General features: G+C 54.4%; 1 long non-coding RNA gene and 1 other non-coding gene across 3 annotated transcripts; both read left to right on the top strand.

Annotated features, from left to right (window-relative positions):
* Positions 1-9,178: 9,178 nt before the first annotated feature.
* LOC116583588 lies at positions 9,179-23,693 on the top strand. Of its 2 annotated transcripts, none has more exons than XR_004282792.1 (3): positions 9,179-9,349; positions 14,525-14,584; positions 23,274-23,693. It is a non-coding gene; the product is annotated as an uncharacterized LOC116583588 (long non-coding RNA). The 2 variants fall into 2 exon arrangements; XR_004282793.1 differs by lacking the exon at positions 23,274-23,693 and adding an exon at positions 17,886-18,326.
* Positions 15,594-15,666, top strand: TRNAQ-CUG. The gene has a single exon. It is a non-coding gene; the product is annotated as a tRNA-Gln (tRNA).
* Positions 23,694-26,505: the final 2,812 nt, after the last annotated feature.

Below are 26,505 nucleotides of genomic sequence, written 5' to 3'. Positions count from 1 at the left end.
AGGCCGAAGCACGACTCTCATAACACGTAAAATGAATACGTGTTAAAGATTTTATTTAACCCATTAATTAAATGAAGGAATGGATGAGCTGCTCCAACCCATTCAGAGGAGAATTCCAGGAATAGAAACATTTATAGTAGGGAATATTGAAATAAATTTGCAAGTGAATGCAAAACTGCCTTTTGGGATTGGGGTTGGGGGTTGTCCCTCTCCCAAATAATAGTTTGTTTGCTAGTTTGTAGGCCAGAAGTATTCACAGAGCTATTAGGTATCTGTGCCTTCTAGAGTTGTGAAATAGCAGAGTGAAAGACAAAGGGTCACGTCCCAGTAGGTTCGGACAACCCCACTCACCCCCCTCAGTCTCCAACATTTCAATCAAAGAATAGCCAGTAATCTCCTGATTATTCCAAACCCTTAAATTTGTCCCTGACTTCGAGTAACCTCAACTCCCTGGAGATGGCCAAACACGTTCCTCAAGGCGGGGGGGGGGGGGGGGGGGGTCCTCTTAATCTCCGGAAGGTTGAGACTGGAAAAGGGAGAAGATGAAATCAATCAAACATACTTCAGTGATAGGTAGTTGGTATGTTCCAGAACAATCTGCGTATACCATTTAATGTGGAATGTTTGTGAAAACTTAGGGGTTAGTAAAGAATCTCACAGCCGAGCCTGAGGATTCCGACTTGAAATTGTAGAACAGACTTTAAGCTTGCAGGTTTCCGGTAAAAGGAATTAAGATTTGACTTGGAAAGCAGAGTGGCAATTGTCTAAGACAACTGAAGCTTCACTATATTTACAAATTTAATTGATTTGATTTACAAATGTTTGAGTCCTTGGGGAAGTTTTGCTTATTAGGGTCATAAGTTTGTCCATTCAAGCGTTCCCTTGAATGCTTGAAAAGAAGATTAAAAAACGAAATAAACATATGCATATATATACGTGTATATATGTATGTTGCAGTCTAAAATATTTACCAGCGGCACCTGGCTGGCTCAGTCGGTGGAACGTGTGACCCTTGATTTCAGGGTCGTCAGTTCGAACCCCACGTCGGGTGTAGAGATTACTTTATTTTTTTAATTTTTATTTTTAAAAAAGATTTTATTTATTTATTTGACAGAGACCACAAGGAGGCAGAGAGGCAGGCAGAGAGAGAGGGGGAAGCAGGCTCCCTGCTGAGCAGAAAGCCCGATGCGGGACTCCATCTCAGGACCCTGAGATCACGACCTGAGCCCAAGGCAGAGGCTTAACCCACTGAGCCACCCAGGCGCCCCTAGAGATTACTTTAAAAATATAAAATAAAATAAAATAAAATAAAATAAAATAAAATAATTAGGAAAAATCAGCTAAAGCTATATGAATGGACCAGTTTAAGAACATGTAGTCTGAAAATAGACTATTTCATCTGGTTTAGTCAACATGTCTGATCAAGACCGCTCTGAAAATGATTGCTTTCATTTTTTAAAAAATAAAAACAAGGTTAATAAGCGGAAGTTAGAGACTTGTGACTGTCTAGATTTTAAAGTCTGGAACGCTCACAGATTAATAGCAACTAAAAATCTCAGTGTAAGTGGTCTTTTCTGTACTCATGCACACAAGCTTACTGGGATGTCAAGGAATTCCTGTTGACGGCTGGGAGGTGGGAGGAGAGGCTGAAGAAGGGACAGGTGGAGTGAGCCACGAAGCCAGACAGGAAGGCACATGTTCCATTTTCATTTAAAACGAGTCTGTGTCACCTTTTTTAAAGAAAGATTTTATTTATTTGACATACAGAGAGAGAGAGATCACAAGTAGGCAGAGAGACAGGCAGAGAGAGGGGAATCAGGCTCCCCACCGAGCAGAGAGCCCAATGTGGGGCTCCATGTGCAGCTCGATCCCAGGACCCTGAGATCATGTCCTGAGCTGAAGGCAGAGGCTTAACCCACTGAGCCCCCTCTGTCACTTTTAAAAGAGAGCTCCAAGATTCTTTGACTCACCTCCCCATGGAAAGCTAGGAGGGAGGGAGGGCCCACCCCACCCCCGCCCTCCGCACCGGGAATCTGGGCTCTGAGGTTGCTGGACCAATAGAATATGGCAGAATGAACACTACTAGCTTCCAAGCTCCGGTCTTAAGCAACTGGCAACTTCCACTTCCCCCCTCTCTTGGGTGCTCGCTCTTGTCCACCAGCCACCATGCTGCGAGGAGGCCCAAGTGATCTTTGGAGAGGCCCACTTGGAGAAGAGGCAAAGCCAGCACCTACTTGCCAAAAGTATGTGTGTGAGCCATCTTGAAAACGGATCCTCGAGTTCCAGTCGAGCCGCCCGGGCTGACACAGCATGGTTTGGAGGTGAGCTGTCTCTGCCGAGCCCTGCCCAGATCGCAGATTCTTGGGCAAAATAAATGATGATTATTGTTTACACCACTAAGCTTGGAGGTGGCTTTACACGGTAATAGATAACCAAAACAAGATATAACTTCCACACAGTAAAGGGCACAAATCCCGAGTGTACAGCCTGATGAATTTTTACATTTGTATATAACCGTGTAACCATCCATCAGGAGAGATACAGGATATTTGCATCTCCCTAGAAGGTTCCCTTAGTCAAAAGTCTTCTTGAAATACTACCCAGGCACCTGAACTAGTCGCCTACAGCTCTGGGCAGCTTCGCGCTTATTTTCACTCAGAGACGTTTCCAAACTTAACTGGATTAGAAGCATTCTCTCCAGCATCCGTCGATGAAATAAAAACAGGCTCTGATGTGCGGGCCAGGAAGAAGCCGAAGCTCAAATGGAACGCAACCAGATTGCAGTCTGTAACCTCTTGGAAGTAGGTCGGCAGGAAAATGAGCTGATCTGCTCTTAAACTCCCCATCAGCAGAGTCACCTCGTAAAATGCAAGCACACGGGGTGCTGTCTTAAGACCTGTGGTCAGGCCTGCGACGCCTGATTCGGTACTTAGAGTCCTAACTGCCCAAAGCAACAGAGGCCAAAAGGGCTTTGGGGAATCTTGAAGCCTGGGGGTAGGGGGTGGCAGTGGGGGGGGGCTCCCCCTCCAAAATCTGCTCCACCAACTGGTTTACTTCAAACTGTGGGCTGATTTCCATTAATCACACTTGGCCTTAATTACCCTGGAGCAGCCTTTCGTCCTCGGGCCTGGGGCAGGAATTTTAAGGGGCTCCTGACAAAGCACGTCCCTGAGACCAGACAATAGTGGAGACTCCAGGAAGAGACTGGGTGGGGAAGCGTCCATGCCCCCTCCAGTCTTTCCCGGAGACCCAGGTTCCAGGCCGGCTTGTGATCTCCCCAGGTAGGAACCCGAGTTCCTCCACTAAATAGATTTTCCTTTTGTTGTCACATTAATTTGCAACTCATTAATAGTGACAGAAGTGAGGTACTGCACCGGTGTCATTTGCATATTCATGAGTGACTTATTATTAAACAAATAAGATTTTCCTATCTTCGCGAGCACCCAAAGTAAGGCTGAACAGTACATTACACCGGCCCCGATGCTTTATTCTCTCTTTAATATGTTAATAGATGCAGTTGATTTCTTTAAGTAAATACGCATCTATAAAACAACACGTACTTTATAAAAAAGAAATCATTTAAATAATAATCCATTAACAAAGTTGGCAACAATTTAAGAGGAACAACCCATTAATACCAACGCGTGAGAATCAATTTGCGAATTTTAACTCGGTTGGGTGGTGGGCTGCGGACGACCGAGGACGACCTGCGAAAGTGCGTGCGCGCTTAAAAAATGTATTTTAATTAGTTTCCGGAGACAGGCGGTCGAATCTTTCGCGTCTTTCGGGTGCGGGCTCCCAGTAGGGCCCAAACTGCCTGTGTCCGGACCCGGATCGGCGTTTTTCCGGCGTCCGCGGGGTTCTGGAATTGTGAGCTGAAAGCAGGCCCGAGTGCCTCGTCCACCCGGCCGCTTTCCCAGTGCCCGTCGACCCCCGATTAGCACCCGGTTCTGCAGGGTGGGGGCGGGGCAGGGCCTGGTCTCCCGGCGACACTCCCCCACCCGGCTGGGACTGGTGGCCTCCCCTCCTATCCGCCCCCAACCCGTGCATGGCTTTCGTCACAGCCGGCTCTTTTCCTGCCGGGGTCAGGGCGGGCTCCCCCCGCGGCGGCGCGGAGCGCGGGGCCAACCGCGCACCCTTATCTCGGCCGAGTCAGACACTCGCCGCGCGGAATCTGTTGACATTTACTATTGTTCGCAGGAGTCCGGAGCACGGGGCGGGGGCGGGATGGAGGCGAGGAGAGGGAGGGTGGCGGGTGTGGGGCCTGCAGTCGGCCCGAGTGTGTGTTTGTGTGAGCTCGCGAAGGAAGGGGGTGGGGGTGGAGCGCGCCGTCTCCACGGAAAAGAAAAGTGGCCCGCGGGCCCGGAAGCTTCCAAGCCGGCTGACCCGGCTACGCCGGGAATTGTGGAGGTGGTGGGTACTCAGGAAGGGAGATGGGGCAGCCGGCGGTGGGGTCCGCGGATGGAGGGGGTCGGTTCCAGCCGCACAGCCCTCGGTGACCCACAGGACACAAGTGCATTTGTGCCGAGCCGTGGCGGGGATTAAAGTGCCATACGGCCCGAGCGAGGGGGGCGAGGCGGGTGGAAAACAACTCCCCGCGCGCACAAAGCGCGCATTGTTCCAGCCACCTCCATTATGCCGCGCTGCAGCCAAGAGCCCGTTTCGCAACTGCCCGCCCGGCGCGCGCGCGCGCGCACGCACACACAGACACACGAATTCTTCCCCCCACCCACCCCCGCCTCCCCGGCCGAGGCCGGGGGTGGGTGCGCTCCGCGGGGACTGGGAGAGGCCGCTGCGGCCGAGGGCGGGGGGTGCTGCTCGTCTATTTAGGGCTGGGCTTTTTAATGTTTTCTCTCCCTTGTCTTCTCCCCGGCACTTTTCCTTTTCTCTGTCTCCCCGGGCCTGCCCCGAGCGCACCCCAGGGCCTCGAGCTCCCCAGAAGCAGCGGCGACGGTGGGAGTGGGGAGGGGCGCTCTCAGCCGCTGTCCCCCGCGGATCGAAGCCCCAGGCGCGCAACGCTTGCCGTCTCTGCTGACGACACGTGCTCGGGAGGAACAGGGGATGCATCCCGCCTTCCCGGGAGAGGCTCCCGGAGCGCCCCCATCCCGGGCTCTCCAGGACTTCCTCTGGCCCGGAGCGGGAGCTGCGGAATCCCGCGCCGCACTGCCGGGTCTGTCGGCTGGAGCTCGCCAACTGGGACAGCTCGGCCGTCCCTACCCTCAGCACGCCGGTGCCTGGACCCTCTCCTCCTCCCTCTCTGGCTTTCACGGCATTGATAGGCACCCCGAGAGAAATTTAAGGCTTGCCAGCCTCTTAGTATCCTGCCCTGTTCTCCCCCGGGAGCGGATCAGGGCTGGGAGGCTGGGAGAGATGTGAGGCACCCCCTCCGCCTCCCGCCGCGCCCTCCCTGGTGGGCAGGTGGGGAGCGTAGGAGCCGGAGCGCGGCGAGCCAGCGCGGTCTGGTTTCCTTTACGTTTACAAGCTATAAATAAACTTCCCCTTGGGCGGATGCGCGCTGCGTCCAAGGGCGGCTTCCCGCCGAATCGGGCGGATGGTTTACGATCCCAGCCGCGAGCTGGTCCTAGCGCGGCCTGAGCTCAGGGTGGGGCACTGGCTCTGGGAGAGCTCAGAGGTCCGCCAAGAGTGGCCCATTGACCCTCCATCCCCCGCGGGGCTGGGGCGCCTCTGCGGTGAGGCCCGAGGGTGGGGCTGGGTGATTTATGAGCCGTCACCCCACCCCGCCCCTCCCGTTTCACTTGTTTTCGTCGCCCTCTTCCCAAGCCTCGCCTCCAACATTGCCCAGGGCCGATTTGGCAATTTCAGGCTGCTGGAGCGCCCACGGCGGCCCCGGCGGGGCGCGTGTCCGCAGGACGTGGGTGAGGCCCTCAGTGCTTTCACCCCCGCGCCCCCGCCCCGGGTCGGGAGCCGGCCGGCTGAGCGCGACTAGGCTGAGCGGCCTTGGCCGGAGAGGCTGGGAGGAAGGGCTGGCCGCGCGACTCCGGAAACCGCGGGCCTGCGGGGTGGATCGCTGACCCTCAAGGTCACCGGGCCTGGGGAAACCACCGGCCCACGCCGGAGCAGAGGCCACCGCCCCAGTCGGAACCCTTCTGGTGTGTGGGGGGGAGTGCGCAACTCCGTTGCGGAAGCCCGGAGGACAGAGGACAGAGCGCGGAGGCCGCCACGAGTCCCACCACGGCCCTCCCTCAAAGGGACGCCGTTTCTCTTGGCCTTGGCGCGCACCGCGAGCCGGGCCTCCTTCAGTGCCCAGCACACGTGTGTGGGGCGGCTGGTGTACGCGTAGGGGCCTATGGGGACTGCAGAGGAGTGAGGTGACCCCGGCGGCGGCTGCGTTCGTTTCCGCCGAGGCTGGGGAGGCTGCGGAGGAAGAGAGGCGGCCAGCCAAGCGGGCGAACGCCTGGCTCGGGAACGAGGAGGGGGCGCCTTCCCTCCGGGAGACTCCGTAGCGAGCGCCCCCTGCGTCGCCTTCTCCCTGATGTCTGCTGCGCGAGGGCCGCAGCCCCACTGCACCCCAGACTGGCTCTTCTGCCCCGTGTTTGCTTAACCCTCGACCCTTCCGCGGCAGCCGCGGGTAGACGGATTCCTGGCGGCGCTGACGCTGGACCCCAACCTCGCGCCGTCGGGAGCTCCCCTTTCCCCCTCCCGAATCTCCAGGCCCCAGGTCCCCAGGGGCCGGCGTCTCTGCCACCTACACGGGCCTGGGGGCCTTCGGGGATTGACAGAAGGGGACCCTTGGCAAGGTCCCCATTGTTCCCCGGGAGCTGGGAAGCTGACTCACGCTCTGAGCACAGAGCGATGCCGAGTGTTTTCTCGGCAGCCTTTACCCGAGTGCTTTATTTAGACAGGCTTATTTACAGTACACATGTTTTCGGCTCGTTATTCTGGAAGCGGGAATGGAAACTGGGCAGAGCAGGAGTTCTCCCCGTGAGCCTCACGTTTGGAAGGGGCTGAGGCTCAGCGCAGTCGAAGCATCCCTCTCCCGCTGGCTAGGTTCCCTAGTGAGATGCTTTGGAGGAAGACGGGGAACGGCTGGGAGTAGAGGGCGCTGGGGCGCACACTTTGGGCCACCCACCCCCGTCCTGTAGTGCTGCTCATCCAAATACACAGCACCCCAGCAAAGGGGAGACATCTGCAGACCCATTGCACAGACTTCAGGGAGGGCAAGGGGCCCGCAGGTCACACAGCAAGCAAGCCTCTTTAACTTCATTTCCTGGGCTGCTTCCTTACCGCGTTGGACCTCCCGGATGACCCGGATCCAGGTCTCTCCGGATTCTAGTCGGACCTCCTCCAGGCTCCTGAGGGCAGGGTACCCTGCGGGCCAGGCCGCTATAAGGCCTGTGGTTGCCCGCCTGCAGTCAAGCCTGCATTCTGGCAGCTTTTCAGTAAATGGGGTGGTCCGGTTAGGGACTGCAGGAAATTGTCTGAGCTAGATTAAATATTTTACAAAACCTTCGGGGGGCCCACGGTTGACTTGAAGCTGGCAATGTTAAACCAAACAAAAGTTAACGAGTTCTCTCTCCTGACTTCTTAGGTACAGTTCAGAGAAAACTGGGGGTAGTGCTTTTTGGAGGAAGCAAATTTAATGGCGTTTCCTCTCATTTTTCTCCATATCGAGATGTAGTCTTTGAGCTCCTTACAGAACTCAGGAGCCTCTCTGGAGCTGGCCTGGAAGAAAGGCCTCTCTGGGGTCTCTCTTTTGTATGTGGGGCGCAGCCCGCCTCTGAATTTTAAGTCCTATCCTGTTTGTTAGCTTTGGACTCCTGCACGCAACCTGACCCAAGGAGGTGCTCCGGCCCTCTGAACAGGACACAGTGCACACACTGGGGTCCCTAGGGCAGCCCCTGGGGGAGAAAGGCCTACTCTTCAGGAGCCAAGGCCCAACAGCCTGGGCCTGGGTTTCTCTCCCTTTCTTCAGTCTCCTGCTGCAATTCCTGAATAAGGCTTCCTGGGGGTTTGCTGCAGTGTTCCCCCTTCTGCATCTCACATCCCCTGGTCCCTGCCCTCTGGCTTGGGGGGGTGACCTCTCCCATGCACGCCACCCACCCCATCCCCACAACCAAGTTTCAGTGTGTCTGCTCGGCAGGCCAGAAGGGAACTGTGGCCAGGTGAGAGGAGATGGCTTGACCTTTGCAGGAAGGGAAGAGAAGGCAGATTCACAGCTTGCCACCTGGGCTGCGGGGAGACCCCAGGTTGTACGGGGAGCCACCAGCAGGCTTGCCATAGCCCCAGCGACTCTGACAGGAGCCTGACAGGAGCCTGTAAGAGGAAACCAGCTCTGGGAGGCAGAGAGCTTCTGTGTGGGGTGTGTGTGCCCTGGCGAGGGGCACAGGTAGCTGTGGCTGCTGCCAGTCCAGCGGAGGGAGGGTGGTGGCTCACAGAAGGTGGGGGCCAAGGTTGGGAATGCAGTGGAGGATGGGGCCTCTGGAGAAGACAATGGCCAAAGGAAGCTGCTCTTGAGGCCCAGCGACCTGGAGACTGGCTCATTCTATGGCGCGCTACGGGGGTGGGGGGTGGTGGGGGGTGGTGGGGGTGCTCCAAGCAGCCTAGGAAGGGCAGAATTGCCAAACCATAGCGTGGAGCCTGGTTGGGTCCTTACACATGAATATCTGAGGTGGTGTCTTTCCTACCACACCTTCCCAGGGGAAAATAGGCTATTTACAAGTCCCCAAAGACCCTAAGGACAATGCTCTGAGCCAGCATGCTGGTCCAAAGGGCGCCTAGGGTTGTGTGTCTCCTGAAGGGGGCAAGCCACGCTGGACCTTTCTTAGGCTCTGAGGGAGGGGTGGGCAATCATGGGGTATTCCCACCGCCGGCGGAGGCTGCTGCCACTGGGGGTGAAGTGGGAAGGTGCTGCCTTTAGCTTCGCTGCTGGAAACCATTGTTTGAATCTGCACCCAGCGCTTCTCCGGCCGGGCTAATTCTCCACGTGTCCAATTTTCGCGTCTGAAAAAAAGCAGCAGCACAGAAACAAAACCATATGACAGGACTGGGCTGCAAACCTTGAAGAATCGACAGGGTGGGGGAGGTGGCGGCTGGAAAGGGGGAGGGGGAAATTATGTGTGTGTTGAGTGGGTGGTTAGAGGCGACGGCTCACAACTCAAAGTTTCAACTATTTCCTACCCTGTCTCACCTCCCGGCGTGCTCATCTGAAGCAGTTCCAACTCTCTCAAACGATTCCGCAGCCCCAGCGCTCGCGGGAGTGTGGAATTACAGTTGGGAGGCGAGGCGCTCGGGGACAGGCGACGCGCAGAGCTGGGGAGTGCGGAAGCACAGGCCACAGGCCCGCGGCGGCCAGACGGCACCGTCCCCCCTTCTGGTCCCAAGCGGGGAGGTGGGTCACTGCACACCCTTTGCTGGCTGGGGATTGGGGTGTGGGGTGAGGGGGCCGGGGTTCTCCCGCCTACCTCTCCGCGGCGCGGTGTGCCTCCTCCCCTTCCTGAGATCCATTTCCTTAAAAACTAGCCCAAGGGCTAAACACTGAGCAGCGGGTTCCGACCCCCCACCCTTGCCCTCCGTGCCCTCTCCGCGTTCTCCAGACCGGCGAGGGCGCTTTAGGCCCAGCCTCTCTCCCGACCCCCCCTCCCGACCCCCCCACTTCCGCCTGCGCACGAGCCTGTGCAGGTCACTTCGGCGACTCTTTAGAGGCCGACGGTCCGGAGCTTTGTTCTCCAAGGGCTTTCCCCGTCTTCCCTAACTCATTCTGGTCTCCACACTTTATCTGCACCCCCCGGCCCCACCATGTCCGAGCACACAGACAACCCCGGTTCATAATCTCATTAGCATAGGCCTGGGTCTGGGTGATGGCGAGGCTCCCAGCGCGTCTCCGCCCTGCGCTCTACTTCGCCGCAAGCCCGGGTTTCCACCAGACGCGCGCCCTGGGAGGCGGCGCGGGGGGGGGGGGCGCGGGGGGATGTTGCGCGGGGCCAGTGTTGGCTCCGGGGCAGGATTGGGGCCAGCCGGGAGGAGGAGGCCGCCCGGGGCAGCCGGAGCCGCGGGAAGGCCCCTCCCAGCGCCCAGTTGCCGTGGTCCCCGGAGCAGATGGCAACTTTGTCTCCTGGTGTGCGCGCAGCGACTTTCAACACATTCAAAAGGCTGCGCTCAGCCTGTCGGGGAAGCCTCGCTGACATTCAGAACCGATTAAAGACCCGAGACGGTGCCAGGCGCAGTGGAGAGTTATGAATTAATCATGGGGGTTACCGATATCTGAGGCTCCCCAGGGCAGCCCCTCTATTATTAAGCAGCCCCCACTGCCCACTCTTGACCCCCCTCCCCCCCGCCACAAAGGGGTAGGCTCGGCGTCTTTTGCACTGCCCAATTAACAGCCACCGGGTAATGTGAAAAGTGTTTGCCCTGCCACCCTTGGTGCAGGCTCCGGTCGCGCCGCTGGGCCTGCCAGACGCGCGTCGGGCAGAAAGCTCAGCCTCTGGGATAGGCCGAGGGTGAGCGCCTGGCCTTGGCCCCGGGGTAGGGTGGAGAGGCGCGTTCTCCGGTTGGGAGTCCCAGGCTCCGCAGGGGAGGAGGGGAAGGCCCAGGCCGGTGGGCGACGCCCGCAGGGCGGGGCGGGGGGGGGAGGGGTACCTCCCTCCAGGTAAGTATCCTGGGTCTCCGCCAGCGGGCCGCTGTTTCGCGGTTTCCCGTGGTGGCTCTGGTGACGTTCCAGGCCTGCACAAACGAGGTCCGTGCGTGCACTGAAAACCCGCACAGTTCCTGGGCCTTCTAGGAGATCTGCCGGCTGGAAGCCGCAGGCTCCAGTCAGCTCGGAGTCACCCTATGTGCTCCGCACCCCTGGGAACCCGAGTATACATTTCGACCACCGAACCCCCTTTCTGCATATTGTTAAATCATGTATACCCTTCTAATCTTCCCTATTTATTTGCCGGGCCTGCCTGGCTACAGATTTCTGCAAGACAGAGCAGTCTTCGGGTTCCTCCTGCTTCCAGAGGGGCCATAAAAAACAGATGGTCTCATTAGGAACAATTTATGCATATATATTTCGAAGAGTTCAGCAGAGCCGGGGTAGGTTTGCAGCCCCTGCGTCAGGCAGGAGCAAAATATCACCACTTGCAAATGTTTCCAGTTTGCAAAATAATGGCCTATCCAAAGTAGCTAAGCAACGAATTACTCAAACACTAGAAGGTTAGATGCCAATATTATCACATTCCTCGTGTTCCTTAAACCGTCCTCCTCCGCGGTCATTGGATTTCGGAGGGAGGCTCGCGGGCCTCGCACCCCTACGCCCGCGGCTTCCTTTCAACGACTATTTCCAATCTCCAAGTCAAATCACTTATTAATTATAGAGGCAACTCGAGCAAACCCAATTACCCGTAGGCAGCCCTTCCCAGATGGGAAGTCTGTCTCGCGGCTCCCACGGTGGCCCAATTTCTGGGGAGCCTCCCCCCCTCCGCCTTGCGTCCGATTTCTTTCTGCCAGTGGACTGCCAGCGGCCCTGAATGTTTTCTCTCCCCGATTCCTCTTCCTAGAGGCAACTCCATTTTCTTACCCAGTTTGCTTTCTTTCCTCCGAGGAGACGTCCCCGCCCCTTAGGAGGCGCTGCCTTCAGGCGAAATTTACCGCCGCGCCAGGTTGAAGCCTTAGGCGTCGCAGACCTGGCCCAGGAATGGCGGAAGCCGCAGACAGAGCCCTATTCATTTGCAAAGGCGGAAGGCTGAGTGATTCGCTCCCTCGGCTGCCCCTCGTCTCTTCTGTCCTCCCTTCAGGCCTAGCTGGTGGCCTGCGCTCAGCCCGATTTGGGAGCTGTGGTCTTGGACTCCGTATGGGTTAGCTCCTGGTCGGAAGGAGGCCACCCCTCTTTCAGTGCCGCCGCACTTTGTGGCCAGATGGTAATAATAATGCTAACCACCAGGACTGTGTGCCAGGTAGTTTCTCTAGACGTCTAGCTTCTTTAAACCTCAGAGCCACGCATTAATATGGGCACCATTTCTCCCATTTTGCAGATAAGGAAACTGAGGTTAAGAAATTTGCCTCAAATCACGCAGTGGGTTGGAAATGAAGCCCTTAATCCCAAACCTGAGTTTTCATTCACAGCCTCAAAGACACCTTCCGGAATGGTATAAAACCACAGCGGGAAAGGGGCGGGGGGGGGGCGGCGCGGTTTCCGTGCAGCAGAGGACGCCTGGTAACGCAAAGGCCTCGGACGTTTCAGGCAAGTGGTCTAGGCGTCCACTTGGCAGTTGGAAAGAAGACCGGCTGGACCCGGGAGAGGCCTGGAAAACGGAGGCGAGCTTGGGATTTGGGGCGTTAGGGTGGCTGCACTGGCCCGGGGCAGAATTGCGGGGCAAAGCGGGAATGCGGGGGTCTTGCAGCGCGTGGAGAAGGCTCCTGTCGCCCTTTCCGGACCGCAACAGCCGCTTCCGGGACTGCGGCGCTCGTGGGACGCGTTGCGGGGTGTGGAAGGCTTGCCCGGGCCCCCCGGGGGGGCGCGTCGCGCGGGAGAAGCCTCGGGAGGTCCCCAGAGGCAGCTGGCCACGGCCGGGCTTCCCAGGCGCGCGGGCTAAGATGGAGCCAGCAGTTCCGCGGAGAAGGGGAGGGGAGGAGAGGGGAGAGGAGCGGGGGAGAGAGATGCGCGGGCGAACTGGTAACCGTCTGCAGCGAGGAGTGTAATTGCCCCTGTGACCGCGGGCGGCGAGGGCGGGGCGCCCGCCCGGCCTCCTCCCTCCCACTCCGCCGCCGAGCGGAGCTGGCTCTCGGCTGGGAGGGCGCGGAGCACCTCGAGGGCCTGGCCGACTCCGCGCGGGGCGAGGTGGCTCCCAGCCCTCGCCGCGGGAACAGCCGGCTTCTGCACTGCGGCCTGGGGCCTGGCCCGAGCGCGAAGGCCGCTTCCCTTGGCCCACAGGCCCTTCCAGGCCCCAGCCTCCCTCCGCCTCGTGGAGCTCCTGGGCCGGGGCCTGGGGCGGTCAGCGGCGCCCCGGTGACGTCTTTCCCTGGAGAGCGGCGGCCAGCCCTCCACCCATCCCAGGCTTCGGGTCTTCCTGGGCCACCCCAGCGGGGCGAGGCCAAGCTGGGCTGCGCGGCACTGGGCCGTCGGTCCCCGGGTCGGGAGGGACATCGGACATCGGGCATCCCCTGCACCCCTCCCACCCCCGGATCTCCCCGCGCCGTCGGCGGGCGCGCTTTGCCCTTTGGCGGCTTCCTGGCCCCGCGCCAAGGCGAGGGGCAGCGTCGGAGGTGGGAAGGGGGCCCGGGCCGGCCAGGGATTCCGGAGTTTGTAACCCGTGTAGTTTCTGGCTTTCACGGCTCGTTTGAAATCCTCCCACAGGAAGATGTCTGCCAAGGAGGCCTGCGCCGCTTGGAGACCCGCGCGGCCACCCGGGTGTGCGAGTATGCGAGTGCGAGTGTAAGCGTGCGTGCGTGTGTGTGTGTGTGTGTCTCTGTGTGTCTGTGTGTGTGCGTGCGCGCGCGGGCGCGCGCTCAAGAGACTCAGGAGAGGAGGGAGGGAGCCGGCCCCGGTGCCGCCTCGGCGGCGTGCAGCGTGGGACCTGGCACCCAGGGATCGACCGCGCCCCAGCTTCGGCCCCGTGGGCGCCCAGGCGGCCCTCTAGCGCCTTCCTCCCTGCCCCCGCGGCAGGAACTGTTAACCCAGGCAGGTGACGGCGCCCCGGCGCCCGTCGTGCGTTGGTCTTTATACCTCGTGAGTTCAACACTAATGAGTTATGGGTTGGCCCACGAAAACATAATGTGTAAATTAGGAATTTAATGATGTGTAAGATTAAAAGCTGCGCAGGGTTGCATTTATTTAAGGCTGCCATCTTGTGTTCGCAGAGAAATTACTTGAACGACATTGACCCCCCTCGCCCACAGGCCTGGAAATGGCGCGGGGGTGGGGAGGGTTCTGGGGGCCCCTCCCTCGGCGGTGGAACTCAAGGCCCCTCGTGGCTCTGGCAGGGGAGAAAGGAGGCCTCAGTGCATCGTGGTCTGGGGAGGCCCCTGCCTTGGGCTGGCTTTGGATGGGCTCATTTCCAGGAAGCCTAAACAGGGGTTCATCAAACTCTGTCCACACCCCGTGGGACCCCCACTTGCCCCCTTCTGTGCCTCCCCCACCACTTTCCCAGGTGGGGAACTGGCAAGGCCCACAGGGATTGCCAGTTTCTGGGACACTTACAGCTCCTTCCTGTCCTGGTGCACTCCTGCAGCATGGTGGTTACCAGAACTGAAAAACACACACATATATATAATATATATATATCAATTTCTCTTCCTATGCGTTGCATAAACTCCATCCCGCGAAGCAGCCAGGGTTCCCCCCAGCCACGGGCAGGCCTGGACTCAGGACTCTGAACCCTCAGGTTTACACAGCTAGGGCTCCCTCTTGATTTTCTGGTTTTCTTTTTCTTTTCTGCAAATTCGAGGGGAAATTGAAAGCAGAGAATCCTTCCTTTTATGCTCTGACATTGGGGCGCCTCGCTCTGTGACATCATTGCCTGGGCAAAGGTCAGCCACCACGCTTACTGGGACGTTTGTCTCCAGCATTTTTCTTTTTTTTTTCTAGCAAAAGCTCCTGATGAGCTGTGTGGCTTGAAGGCACCTCTCAAGTGTTCCTCAGACTCAGGTGAGGAGTGGTGGGAGGCTGTGCACAGTTGCACCCCAGGCCAAGCTTTCCATGCGGGTCTCCTGCCGGGGTGACCAGCAGGTGGGATGTCTCTCCCCAGCACCCCTTGTGAGGCCTCTGGGGCGGCTAGCCTCTGCCTAGCCCTGCAGCAGCCGAGAAGGGGGCAAGGTGAAGTGGGGTGCTCCTGTGACCGAACACAGAACTCCCTGCTAAATCATCCCTCACCCCACAAAGAAGTGGGGTACTTTTTACCTGGAAGTAAGAGATGGCCTGACTATTTGGGGGGACCCGGGAGGAGTCGAAGCAGGTGGAAAAAGGGTTGGTTCATGAACTTTTATTTAAGGAATGAAGGCTCGTCTTGGTAAATTCTGGAGTACCAGGGCCCCGTGAGATATAGAAAGGCCTCCAGCGTGTGTTTTCTTGACCTTGAAAGAGTTAATGGAAGAAATGTTCACAGTTTGTCTGTTTGCTCAGGCCCATACTTATCTAACCAAAGGCTGAAAGGGTATATAACTTGAGAAGTTGCCTTCTGTCTCCCACTTGGCTGGGAGTTCCAGAGAAGCCTTGCTTAAGTAATCATGATAATCCTTTCAGAGTCCTTAGGGTCTGAAGCCATTTGGTGTTCCCACTTGAGTCCTTCTCCCTAAAAGAAAAGACAAGGAGAGAAAGAGGCAGCCCATGATAAAGGGCATTACGACATATCCCTTGGAAAACTTTCCTTCCTGACACGGCTGTGTTATCAGGGTAAACTTACCAAGTGTGTCCCCCAGTTTCTGAACAATGGTACTGTCAGGCCTGGATATTGGCAGGGAAGGGAAAGATCAAAGGGAAGCCAGGTTGGGGGCCCAGATTTTTCCTTTGGGTGAAAATGTGGAGAGAATGCCTGACCTTCTTGGGGAGCCGGGGGAAATGGATCACATTGTGGGGAACCGGATAGAGTGGTAGGCCTTTGGAGGCAATGCTGTTGAGACACCTGGCTGTTGGTATCAGAAAGAAGGTGTGTTGGGGCGCCTGGCTGGCTCAGTTGGTAGAGCATGGGACTCTGGATCTCGAGGTCGTGGGTTTGAGCCCCATCTTGGGCTGAGAGCTTACCTTAAACCAAAAAGAAAGAAGGTGTGTGCTTTCTTGTAGTTCCTTCGGCCAACTTTTTGCCATTGCAGTCTGTAATGTGATGTCCCAAAGGGGTCCCTCGGCCCTGGATCAGCCTGTCTTGGAAAAGTGCCGTGCCACCACCTCCCCCCTCTTTGGCCACACCCTCCACGTGTGATCTGGGCCTGAGGGCCTCAGACATCCCCGCTCTTTCTGCAGCCTAGTCTCCTTCACTCCCAAGAGGATTTGTTTTCCTCCTAAAGAAATTCCTCACTGAGCTATCACAGTAGGCTGGCCAGACCTGTTCCCATTTCTGGTGACATTCTCCAGGCTTTTGCTTAGTCCTTTATGCGCCATTCCCAGAGCAGCTGCGGGCGGAAGTGAAAGAATGCTTGGCTGAATTTTTGTAGGTCTTTCTAGTCTGTTCTGGGGCTGATCTAGCCCTACAGGCTTAGGCAGGCCTTTTCCCCTCTCTGTGCCCTGGTGTGGGGAGAGATGATTTCAAAGGTCCTCTTCAGCTCAGACTTTCTGACAATTTGTTTGACAAGGCTGAAAGTGAACTGGGATTCTAACCCTCAAGACTGGATATAAGAAGGCAGTTTTTGGTTGATTGGGAGGTTTTGGTGTTTATGGGTTCTTTGGCAGCTCCCCAGAACCACTGTGGTAGACAGTTTTAGCTTTGCCTGTCCAACATTTGGTTCCCCTTCAAGATCCAGAACCCACACTGTGTTTGGGGAAACCATTCCTTTCTGATTTTAGCTTGCAGGTCTGACATCCTCTCCTGGCTGCAGAAGTGGGATAAATGGGGCATTTGAACCTGTCCCCTCACCCCACTCTGGCCACACTGATCAGTTCAGAGGTTGGTAGGTGACCTGAGTGTGACCCAGAGAGACCGTTTCAGAACTTGCTGTTTCTAGTGGAAAAGAGAATCACACTTTCTACTGGGGTTACTGAAAAGATAGGTTGTAAGCCTGGGCTGGCTGGCTGCCTGAGAATGGAACCAGTAAAGGCAAAGAAGAGCCAGGTGACAGACACAGCATTGTTTGAGCCCCTGGATCCCACTGAACCTGAAGTGGCCCTGCCCTCGGAAATTTCAGTTTTACGTGACAATAAATTCCTTTTTTTTTCCTGAGATCACTTTGACCTGGGTTTTCTGTCACTTGATTTACCTGCCACCGTGGGGAAACCTGGAGGTCACTACCCCCAGACAGGTTCCCAGAAGTTAAATCCAGGTGGTAGAGAGCCAGGATGGGAACCTAGATCACTCCTTCCACCGTGCTTGGCTCATTGAGCTTTGTTATCATTTGAGTTTTCTTTCTCTGGCCTCTAGATGTTTCCAAGGACCGATCCAGAAGTAAACTTAGTATGCTGGGGCATCTTCATCATGGTTGGTGGGGGGGGGGGGGGAGTGTTTGCTTTTCTTTCTGGCCGGGACTGTTTAGGATTTCATGCTTTACTCTCAAACCCCTCCTAAGCTGTCCTCCCAAGATTAACTTCCTTTCGTTTGGTTTTCTGTTTTGTTTTCTTGCCCTCATTCCAAGGACATTTTCTTGACTCCCATCCATTCCTTTAATCTGATCTTCTATATTCTGCTTTAAAGACACTTCCCAGGCCGGGGTCTGGAGACAGTGCCTAGCACATAGTTGTAAGTGCCTGGTAATTGTTAGTTTGTTGTGTGAATTATATCCCTTCTTTCGCCTTGTCCACCAGACATCGATACTTTGTCTCCCTTCTTTTGAGCAGCTTCTAGGGCCTCAAGTCTTTCTTGAAACCTTATCAATATCTGAGAAAGGGGTGGCCATCTTCCCTGGCTCTGGCCTAGATAAACTACTGTGGCCCCCTTACCCACCATCCCTAACCCCCCCTCCCCCGCAGCGCGGCCAGCCCTGTCTTCAGTGTAAAATACCAAGAGGCCTGGAACAGGAGATAAGAGACTTGGTATCAGGCAAATACCCTAGCTAGTCTCACTCACACCCATTCCAACTCCCTTCTGCTTTCTCATTCTCTACCATGGAGGCTAGATAGTGAAATTCTCAAATTGCTAGGCTCCCTTGGTGGCCATATGATTCAGTTCTGACCAATGAGAGTTAAGCAACAGTCTCTGGGAAGGGTTACTCTTCCCAAATAGGTAAAACCTGGAACTGAGAAGACCTTTATTCCTTGTCTTTTTTGGTTTGTTTGTTTGTTTGTTTGTTTCCCTGCTGGAATACAGAGGCTGTGCCTGGAGGTCCAGTAGCCATCCTGGGATCATGAGGATGAACCCCACAAATAGTGGACAGCAGTGCAGGAAAATAGAGGTCTGTGTTAACTGAAGTAGATGACCTAGCCCTGGTCTGTGTGTTTCTCTGGACTTCTCATAGAGGAGAAAAATCAACCCCTTACTCAAGCCACTGTTCGTGGGATTTCTTTCTTTCTTTCTTTTTTTTAATGTAGGCTCCACACCCAATGTAGAACTTGAACTCACAACCCTGAGATCAAGAGTTGCACGCTGTAGGGACTGAGTCATCCAGACACCCCAGGATTTCTGTTGCTTGTAGCATTCTTAACTTGATACGCCTGGGCTCTGTTCCAGCTCTGCTCTGACTCACAGTGTGGTCCTGCATGAATGACTTCACCTCTCTGGGCCTTGCTTTCCTCACGTGTAGCATGAATATTTGTGAGTACGCATGCTTTAGTAGATTTTGTCTTTCCCCCTTGTCTCTTCCTGTGTTGAGGCCTTATCATCCAACACTTGCCACCCAGTCTCCTGACTTCCCGAAGGACCGCTCCTTCTACATTTCACACACCACCCTCCGATTAACCTCAAATCTAGGACGTCTGCCTTGTTACGCTTGAAAATTGCTGATGGTTCTTCTTACCCACAAAATAGAGCCCTGTGTCCCTTTTTCTTTATTCCCTACAGATATCAAGGGGTGGATATATTTTGTGATAACTAAGATCTGATGTCATTGGCCTAAAACAGAGCACTGATCCACTGAATTAGAGTGATTCTAGAAGAGATATAAAATGCTGTGATAACCAAATCCCTGACAAACCAAAATCACCAAGTAGCATAGAAAGGTCTAATTCTTTAACAAATGCCACGAGTACAACTTATTGGTATAGAGGACTAACTTGGATTTGTATTTGCATCCCCTACCAGACCCTATCCTCCCCTGCCCCCCCTCCCCAATTCTGGATGAGTTAGACTTAACTATACAAACATGCAGAGGGGGCACCTCGATGTCTCAGTCGGCTAAGGGTCCGACTCTTGATTTCAGCTAAGGTCATGATCTTGGGTTTATGAGATTGAGCTCCGTATCCGACTCTGTGCTCTGTGGGGAGTCTGGTTGAGGTTATCTTTCCCTCTCTCTCTGCCCCTCCCCCCACTCACACTCATGGTCTCAGGCTCACACTCATGCTCTCTCTATATAAATAAATAAACAAGCAATATCTTAAAAAAAAAAACCAACAACAAACAAACAAACAAACAAAAAAACCCAAAGCAGAAATACATCAACAACAGCAAGCACAGAACCGGAAGAAAATAGGTGTATATTTCTCCCGTGTATCTGTAAGAGGGTCCAGTGGACTTTGTAGGAAATGACAAGGACATTGACATAAGAATAAGGAAGAGTGGGAACCTGGGTGGCTCAGCTGGTTAAGCGACTACCTTCAGCTCAGGTCATGATCCTGGAGTTCCAGGATCGAGTCCCACATCGGGTTCCCAGCTCCATGGGGAGTCTGCTTCTCCCTCTGACCTTCTCCCCTCTCATGCTTTCTCTCTCAGATAAATAAATAAAATCTTTAAGAAAAAAAGAATAAGGAAGAGTATCACACGGTAAAAGTGTGGGTTTATTTTAGGGGTTCTGCATTCACCGCTGTGGATCCGTCCTCCGGCCCCTCCTTCAGTATGACACTGTCTTGATTATTGTAGCTCTGAGTGATCTTTCCTATCAGATGGAGTGAGAATACTGAGTTTTTTGACCGGGAGCTGACTCAGTTTACACCCCCGCCCCCACCCCAACCCCGGGCTGGTCTGATCTGTGCAGTGTCCCTCACACCCTCCACGGGCACACTTGAACTCATTGTCGCCTGCCTGGAATGACAGGCTGCAGCTGGCATCAGAGACCAGGTCTTCCTTTCAGATTAATCTCCGTTTCTTCCTTTTCTGGGAGACCTTCCCGCATTCCCACTGCTTCTCCCTGGAATCTTAAAAGTGAGGGTGTCTTCTCTCTTGACTTCCCTGCCCTCTGGCTCTGTGTCATTCACTTAGACTTTCGCATGTTATGCCTTTTATGTACCTGCCTTCCCAAGTGTCTCTGTTGCCTTCTCGAAGATGGCTTTCAGGTACCCGCCATCCAGTATGTAGTATACAGCAGGCGCTTAGCAAATGACTCGCCAGACCAAAAGAACAAACCAGACGCCGCTGCTACTTCAGGAAGGTGTGTGTGTGTGTGTGTGTGTGTGTGGTCATAGGTGGGCAGAGGTGTCCTCCGTAACTCTTTTTTTTTTTTTAAAGATTTTATTTATTTATTTATTTGACAGACAGAGATCACAAGTAGGCAGAGAGGCAGGCAGAGAGAGAGGAGGAAGCAGGCTCCCTGCTGAGCAGAGAGCTCGATGTGGGGCTCGATCCCAGGACCCTGGGATCATGACCTGAGCCGAAGGCAGCGGCTTAACCCACTGAGCCACCCAGGCGCCCCGCTCCGTAACTCTTTACCTGCTGGTGCTTGCAAGCTGGTTTGCAAGGACGTCTCCGCCACCGTGGTGGTGCAAAGCCACGTGTTCTGTATTTACAAGTTGATCGAGGCTCTACATGTAGACATAGCCTGGAACGGACGTAATAACTGTTGCCACCCCCAGCTGCATCACCAACGCCCCATCTCTCATCCCAGAGTCCCCTGTTGAAGCACCAACTGCGAGCCGGAGGCTTGTCCTCATGGCCGCGGCTGGGGGTCGGGAGTCCAGGCCAGAACAAGGAAGCGCATTTAAGACCTCTCTCTGTACCCTGTTGACTTCTATTCCATTGACTGAAGTGAGTCGCTTGGCCGAAGCCAGCATTAGCAAGACTGGGGAGTCTACTCTGCCCCTGCGGGGGGTGGGGGAGTGGGGGGTGGGGGCTGGAGTGGGGGTGGGGGCTGGAGTGGAGGAGGGAGGAGGGAGCATTTGCTGAGCAATGACACGGCACAGATGCAGAGACTGGGGGGTCTGGCTCCAAAGGCTCTGGAGTCAGAGGGGCAGGACTGGCCTGTGTGGGACGGTCCGAGCAGATCTGGGAGGAAGCCAAACTCGGTCAGAGCTCACATGGGCCCCTTAGTCGGGAGGAGCTGGGAGCTGGGATCAGAACCCGCCATGCCTCATTCATGGTTTGCGTGCGCTGTGCTCCTAGTAACACAGCACATGGCTCTGAAGTAAATCCAGTCTCGGGTGGAAGCGGGGCTCAGCCAGGTCCAGGTGAGGACGTGCAATCTGTGGCAGACATGGCCAGTCAGTTGCCCCACTCCGTGATTTCTCGGTCATTCCGCTGTTCATCTTAGTGGGGAATAATCTTGATTGCCGGTTACTTAGTATGAAATATTAGACTGGGGGAAGGCAGAACCTTTGGAAAGAAATGACAGTGAAGCTTCTGGAGTGGAAAGAGTTTTCTCGCAGGTGTCTGGTGTTTTGAGTCCTTCAAAAGCCAGAAGAGAGAGAGAGAAAAGCCAGGGATCTTCTTGGCATGAGGGGGGAACGGCTGAGGTTTTCCTGGAATGTTTCTAGATTCTTCTTACTGCTTCTCCTGGGAACAGAGTCTGGAGGGGAGCCAATGTGTTCCCGCATCTCAGAGTCCGTGCGGTGCAAGGGAGAGACTTGGCCCTCTAACAGCTGATGACGACACTCCACACCCTCCTTTGCTTCCCCAGTCAACTCATTCCAGGCTTGCTCCCAAAGGTCGATGAAGGAGTCGGGACTCACCAGCGGAGGAGAACCAATTATACACATCTCTCAACTCTGCAGTCGGCGATGTCAAGTCGAGAGCTTGAAATCGGGCCCCGGTGGGAGTATTTACACCACAGAAATGGGCAAACACTACCGACAGGCTTTCTCCTCCCCCGGAGCCCATTGTTAAATGTTTATCAGAACATTGCTGCTGCTGAGGGATGCGTCCGTGCGTGCCGTCAGGTCCTTAGAAGCATCTTTCTTGGAGTTTCTTGCAAGTCTACTGTTCTGCTTGTAAAGGCAGAATGAGACTTTGAGAGCAGGGTGGGGTGGATATGGGAGAACCAAGGGGTGTGTGTGTGTGTAGGAATGAAGGTGTTATACTATCCCATGTTTGTTCAGCACCCCCTCCCTTTTTAAAATATTCTATTTACTTGAGAGAGAGAGAGAGCATGCATGAGAGAGAGCACAAGCAGGGGCAGGGGCAGAAGGAGAGGGAGAAGTAGGTTCCTTGCGGTTCAGGGAGCCCAGTGCGGGGTTGGATCCCAGGACCCCAGGATCATGATCTGAGCCCAAGGCAGATGCTTAACCACTGATGTACCCAGGTGCCCCTGTTCAGATCTTTAAAAAAAAAAAAAAATTCTTTATTTGAGAAAGAGACAGAGAGAACATGAGTGGGGGTAGGAACAGGGGGACAAACAGTCTCCCCATTGAGCAGGGAGCCCCGCATCGGGACTCGATCCCAGGACCCTGAGACCATGACCCAAGCAGAAATCAGACGCTTAACCGACTGAGCCCCCCAGGTGCCCCCACCTCTTGATATAGAAAAGAAGCCTTCAAACACTTCATTTTTAAATTCAGCACGCCCTGGGTGAGGCTGGGGGCCGCTCGCTGGACAAGGGACCAGTAGAAGGCTGGGGATGGCGGGAGTGACTGGATCTGCAGGGGGCTGTCCCTATCTGTCCTTTCCCATGGAGTGCACGATTGTCATTCACCTCCTGAAAAGGTTATAAATCTACGCAGTGTTGAAAAGCTCCAGAATGAATGAAATGGAATTAGAGGTGTACCACGTGAGAGGGCTCTGTGGGCTGACCCCCCTTCACCTCAGGTTTGGGGCTTTGCCAACAGGACGAGAGCTCAAGGAACTCACTGAATGAAGGAGTGAGGGGCTGGAGGTGGAAATAGTCTTGCATGTATTTTCACTCAGCGAAGCTTTCTGGGTCCCCTGTATTTTCACTCAGCGAAGCTTTCTGGGTCCCCCAAGCTGTGAAGGCGGACTGCGCCCCCATGACTCTGTAGGTCCCCCCGTGGGGGCAGCCTTGCCCAGGTTATGGCTTGTGGCCTCACCTACGTGGTCCGTGGTCCATGGTTCGAGGGCAGGGTCTGGGTCCTCAACTCCCTGATCCCCTGCTCTGCCCTCGAGAAGCCCATCGTTAATTCCAGCGGGAGCTGCCGCCGCCACCCCCGTCTCTCCATTGGCATGATGTTGGCAATCTCTTACGGAGGAAGGAATAATTTTGTCTCCTGTCACGTAGCAAAATCAAAGCGTTTGGCAAGCACGAAGCCTGGGAGGCCTTTACTGCCACACGTATAATTAGAACTTTGGGCTAAACCTATCCCCGAAGAGCAAAACATTACATTTTAAGGCACATGCTTTTGGATTTATTTATTTTTACTTTTTTTTTTTCTTCCAAAAAAGCTGTTCCCTTCATTCCCTCGGATGACATCACGGCTGAACACAGCACACAGTTCTGCACCACTTTGAAGGGGAAATATTTTGCATGCCGTCTCTCACGTCAAACCCTTCTGAACCAGACCTTCCCTGGGAGCCCGGGATGGGCCTTTTCCTTCAGGTGCAAGGATCATTACAAGGCAAGCATTCTTAAACCGGGTGTGCTCCCAGCCCAGCATTTCCACATATGGATATTAATTTATGTGATCACTTGAATACAAACGCTCAGCTGTCTCCATAAGTTATAGAAGCAATCATCCCAGGGAGCATCGGAGACACCGAGAGTCAATTCCTGGGTAATAATTTCATATTCGAGCCAAGGATGCCAAATCACGGCCCCTTTGGATAAAATGTGAGCCTGTGGAAACACTCCCCTCCCCCTTTTTATTATTGTGCATTTTATTTCTCCATAAAATACGTTTATGCCCTGGAAAAACAAACCAGCCCAGGGGGCCAGAATGACAGTGTGATGCTGGGGGTGCCAGCTCGGGGCTGCTCAAAGCTTCTGACTCAGCCACTAGCAGGCACCGGGATGAGAGAAAGCTCTCCTGGGGCCGAACCTTGAGGGGCATCCATCCTTGGAATAGAAATCACCTAGCCTTGGGACGGAAAGAGGTCATCCAGCCCCAGTTCCCATCTTGGTGGGAAGCCTATAGTCCTCTTTTTTTTTTTTTAAAGATTTATTTATTTATTTATTTGAGAAAAGGAGGGATCGAGGGAAAGGGAGAGGGAGAGACTCTCAAGCAGGATTCACATGGAGCCTGGAGCCCAACACAGGGCTCGATCCCATGACACTGAGATCATGATCTGAGCTGAAACCAAGAGTTGAGCGCTTAACCCACTGAGCCACCCAGACGCCCTGCCTCTATTCCTCTTCAAAAAAAAAGTAACGAAACAACAGCTTTATTGAGATATAATTCACATACCATACAATCCCCCCATTTAAACTGTACAATTCAGTGATTTTTAGTACATTCGCACAGGAGTGCGACCATCATCACTTTTTATCATGCCTGAAAGAAACCTCATATCCATTAGCAGTCACTCCCCATCTCCCTTCAACCACTCTCCGGTCCCAGGCAACCACTCATCTACTTTCTGTTGCTAAAGGTTTACCTGTTCTGGAGATTTCGTAGACACGAAAGCCGGCAGCGTATGTCTTTTGTGACTGGCTCCCTTCACTCAGCACAATGTTTCCAGGGTCTATCCCTATGTCCGCATAACACTCCACTATGTGGATTCACCACGTTTGGTTTCTCCGCTCATCTTTTGGTGGACCTTTGGGTTGTTTCCACCTTTTGACTGTGGCGAATAGTGCTGCTCTGAACATTTGTGGACGTAAGTTTTCATTTCTCTCGGGCATATACCAAGCGTGTGTTTTCATTTCTGTTGGGTGTATACCTAGGAGCAGGATTGTTGGGTCATATGGTAACTGTATGTTTAACTTTAGTGAGAAACTGCTAGACTCTTTTCCACAGTGGTTGTACCATCTATATCCCCACCAGCAGTGTATGTGGGTTCCAATTCCCTTTTTTAAATTTTATAAATTGTGGTGAAGTACATATAACATAACATTTGCCATTTTAACTATTTTTTATAAGATTTTATTTATTTATTTGACAGAGAGACAGTGATCACAAGTAGGCAGAGAGGCAGGCAGAGAGAGAGGGATGTGGGGCTCAATCCTAGGACCCTGAGATCACAATCTGAGTTGAAGGCAGATGCTCAACCAACTGAGCCACCTAGGTGCACCTCCTGGCCTAACTTTTATTCTACTTTATATCTCTATGAATTTACCTGTTCTAGGGTTCCAGTTGCTTTTCTAGTTTTCCCAACAGATGTTTGTCTGGATTCTGCTTGAATACCCCAGTGACAGAGGGCTCACTCCTTTGCCAGGCAGCCTATTTGGTATTAGAAACATCTGCTGGGAAGTCTTTTATAATTGCTGCCTCTGGATAGAAGACATGTCAGACAAGCTGAACCACCCCCCCCAAAGAGAAGCTGTAAGGGAAAACTCCCCTCCTTTTCCAAACAAAACTGAGGGCTTCTAGGGTCTAGTTCTGGAAAGACAGTCTCTTAGCGGGATAAGGAGTGAAGAGCTCTGACCTTGGGCTCCCCCTTGGGTCCCACCCAAGCTTGGCATCTCTTGAGACCTCTAAGCACTAAGGGAGGGGGGATCCAAAGGGACATTGACACAGAATACACAAAACATAAAAACAGTCTAGTTTACCAAGTGCAGAAGTCCATGGTCACACCCATCCTCGCAGAGGCTGCCCCTTCCAGCACTGTCCTAAGCCACAAGGTTGCTTGGGATAGTCCGCAGGCTCTCTCCCTTCGTCTTCGCTAGTCTTTCTTTCTGAAGATCCTGCTAGACCTGACATGTGGCACCTCTCGGATGATTCTGTACGTCTCTTATCTTCTCTCTCACGGTTTCTGTCTCTTTCATTGTGCTCTGGGATCTGGAAGAATTTATTTCCCTTCTCCTCCTCCCCGCCCCCTGCCTTCCCCCGCCTTGCTCATCCTTCTGTAAATTCTCCAGTTTACCAAATCATCGGTTTCCACCAGGATCAATCTTCCTGTTGTTCTTTTCTTTCTCTTCGATGTTAAGGCTTTCTTTAGATGAACAGCTGGGGATGGTGTCTCTTCCTGGGCAGCAGGAAGAACATGGACCAGAAGCGTTGCCTTGCATGGGTGGGGATTGGTGGTTGGTGGACTCCATTTAGGTGAGCCTTTGGGGGCACTGAGGTCTCCCAGATGATGGGTCGTGGGGGGCTTTCTCCCAAGCCCAGTTATGTGCCCACAAGCCACTCCAGTTCTCCTCAGACAGCATGTTCCATTTCTTCAGAAGAGGGTCTCTCCCGCTTTGGCATGAACTCCAGTGTCAACTTGAAGAAACCAAGACTCATGGCTCACGGCTCTCTTACTCCCCGAGGTGGGGATGGTGGTGTTGGTGCCGGGGCGGGGGAGGGGTGAGGTGGGCAGCCGGTCTGCTTGCAGACCCTCAGTCAATCCTGTTTCCAGCCCCAGTTCCCATTCCTGCCCTGGGTGGGGGCAGGGGGTGCGCAGTCTCAGCCCGGAGTCTCTTCTTTGTGCTTCTCCGCCTGGGAGGATTCCAGCCGCGGTTCTTTCTGCTCTGTGTCACCTGTCACCACCCTTCCTTCTGCTCTCTGTCTCCCAGAAGGGTGTTGAAATCCCTCAT

This window comes from Mustela erminea, chromosome X (assembly GCF_009829155.1).
Source record: "Mustela erminea isolate mMusErm1 chromosome X, mMusErm1.Pri, whole genome shotgun sequence".
NCBI lineage: Eukaryota > Metazoa > Chordata > Mammalia > Carnivora > Mustelidae > Mustela > Mustela erminea.
This window is presented reverse-complemented; position numbering and strand designations above follow the sequence as displayed.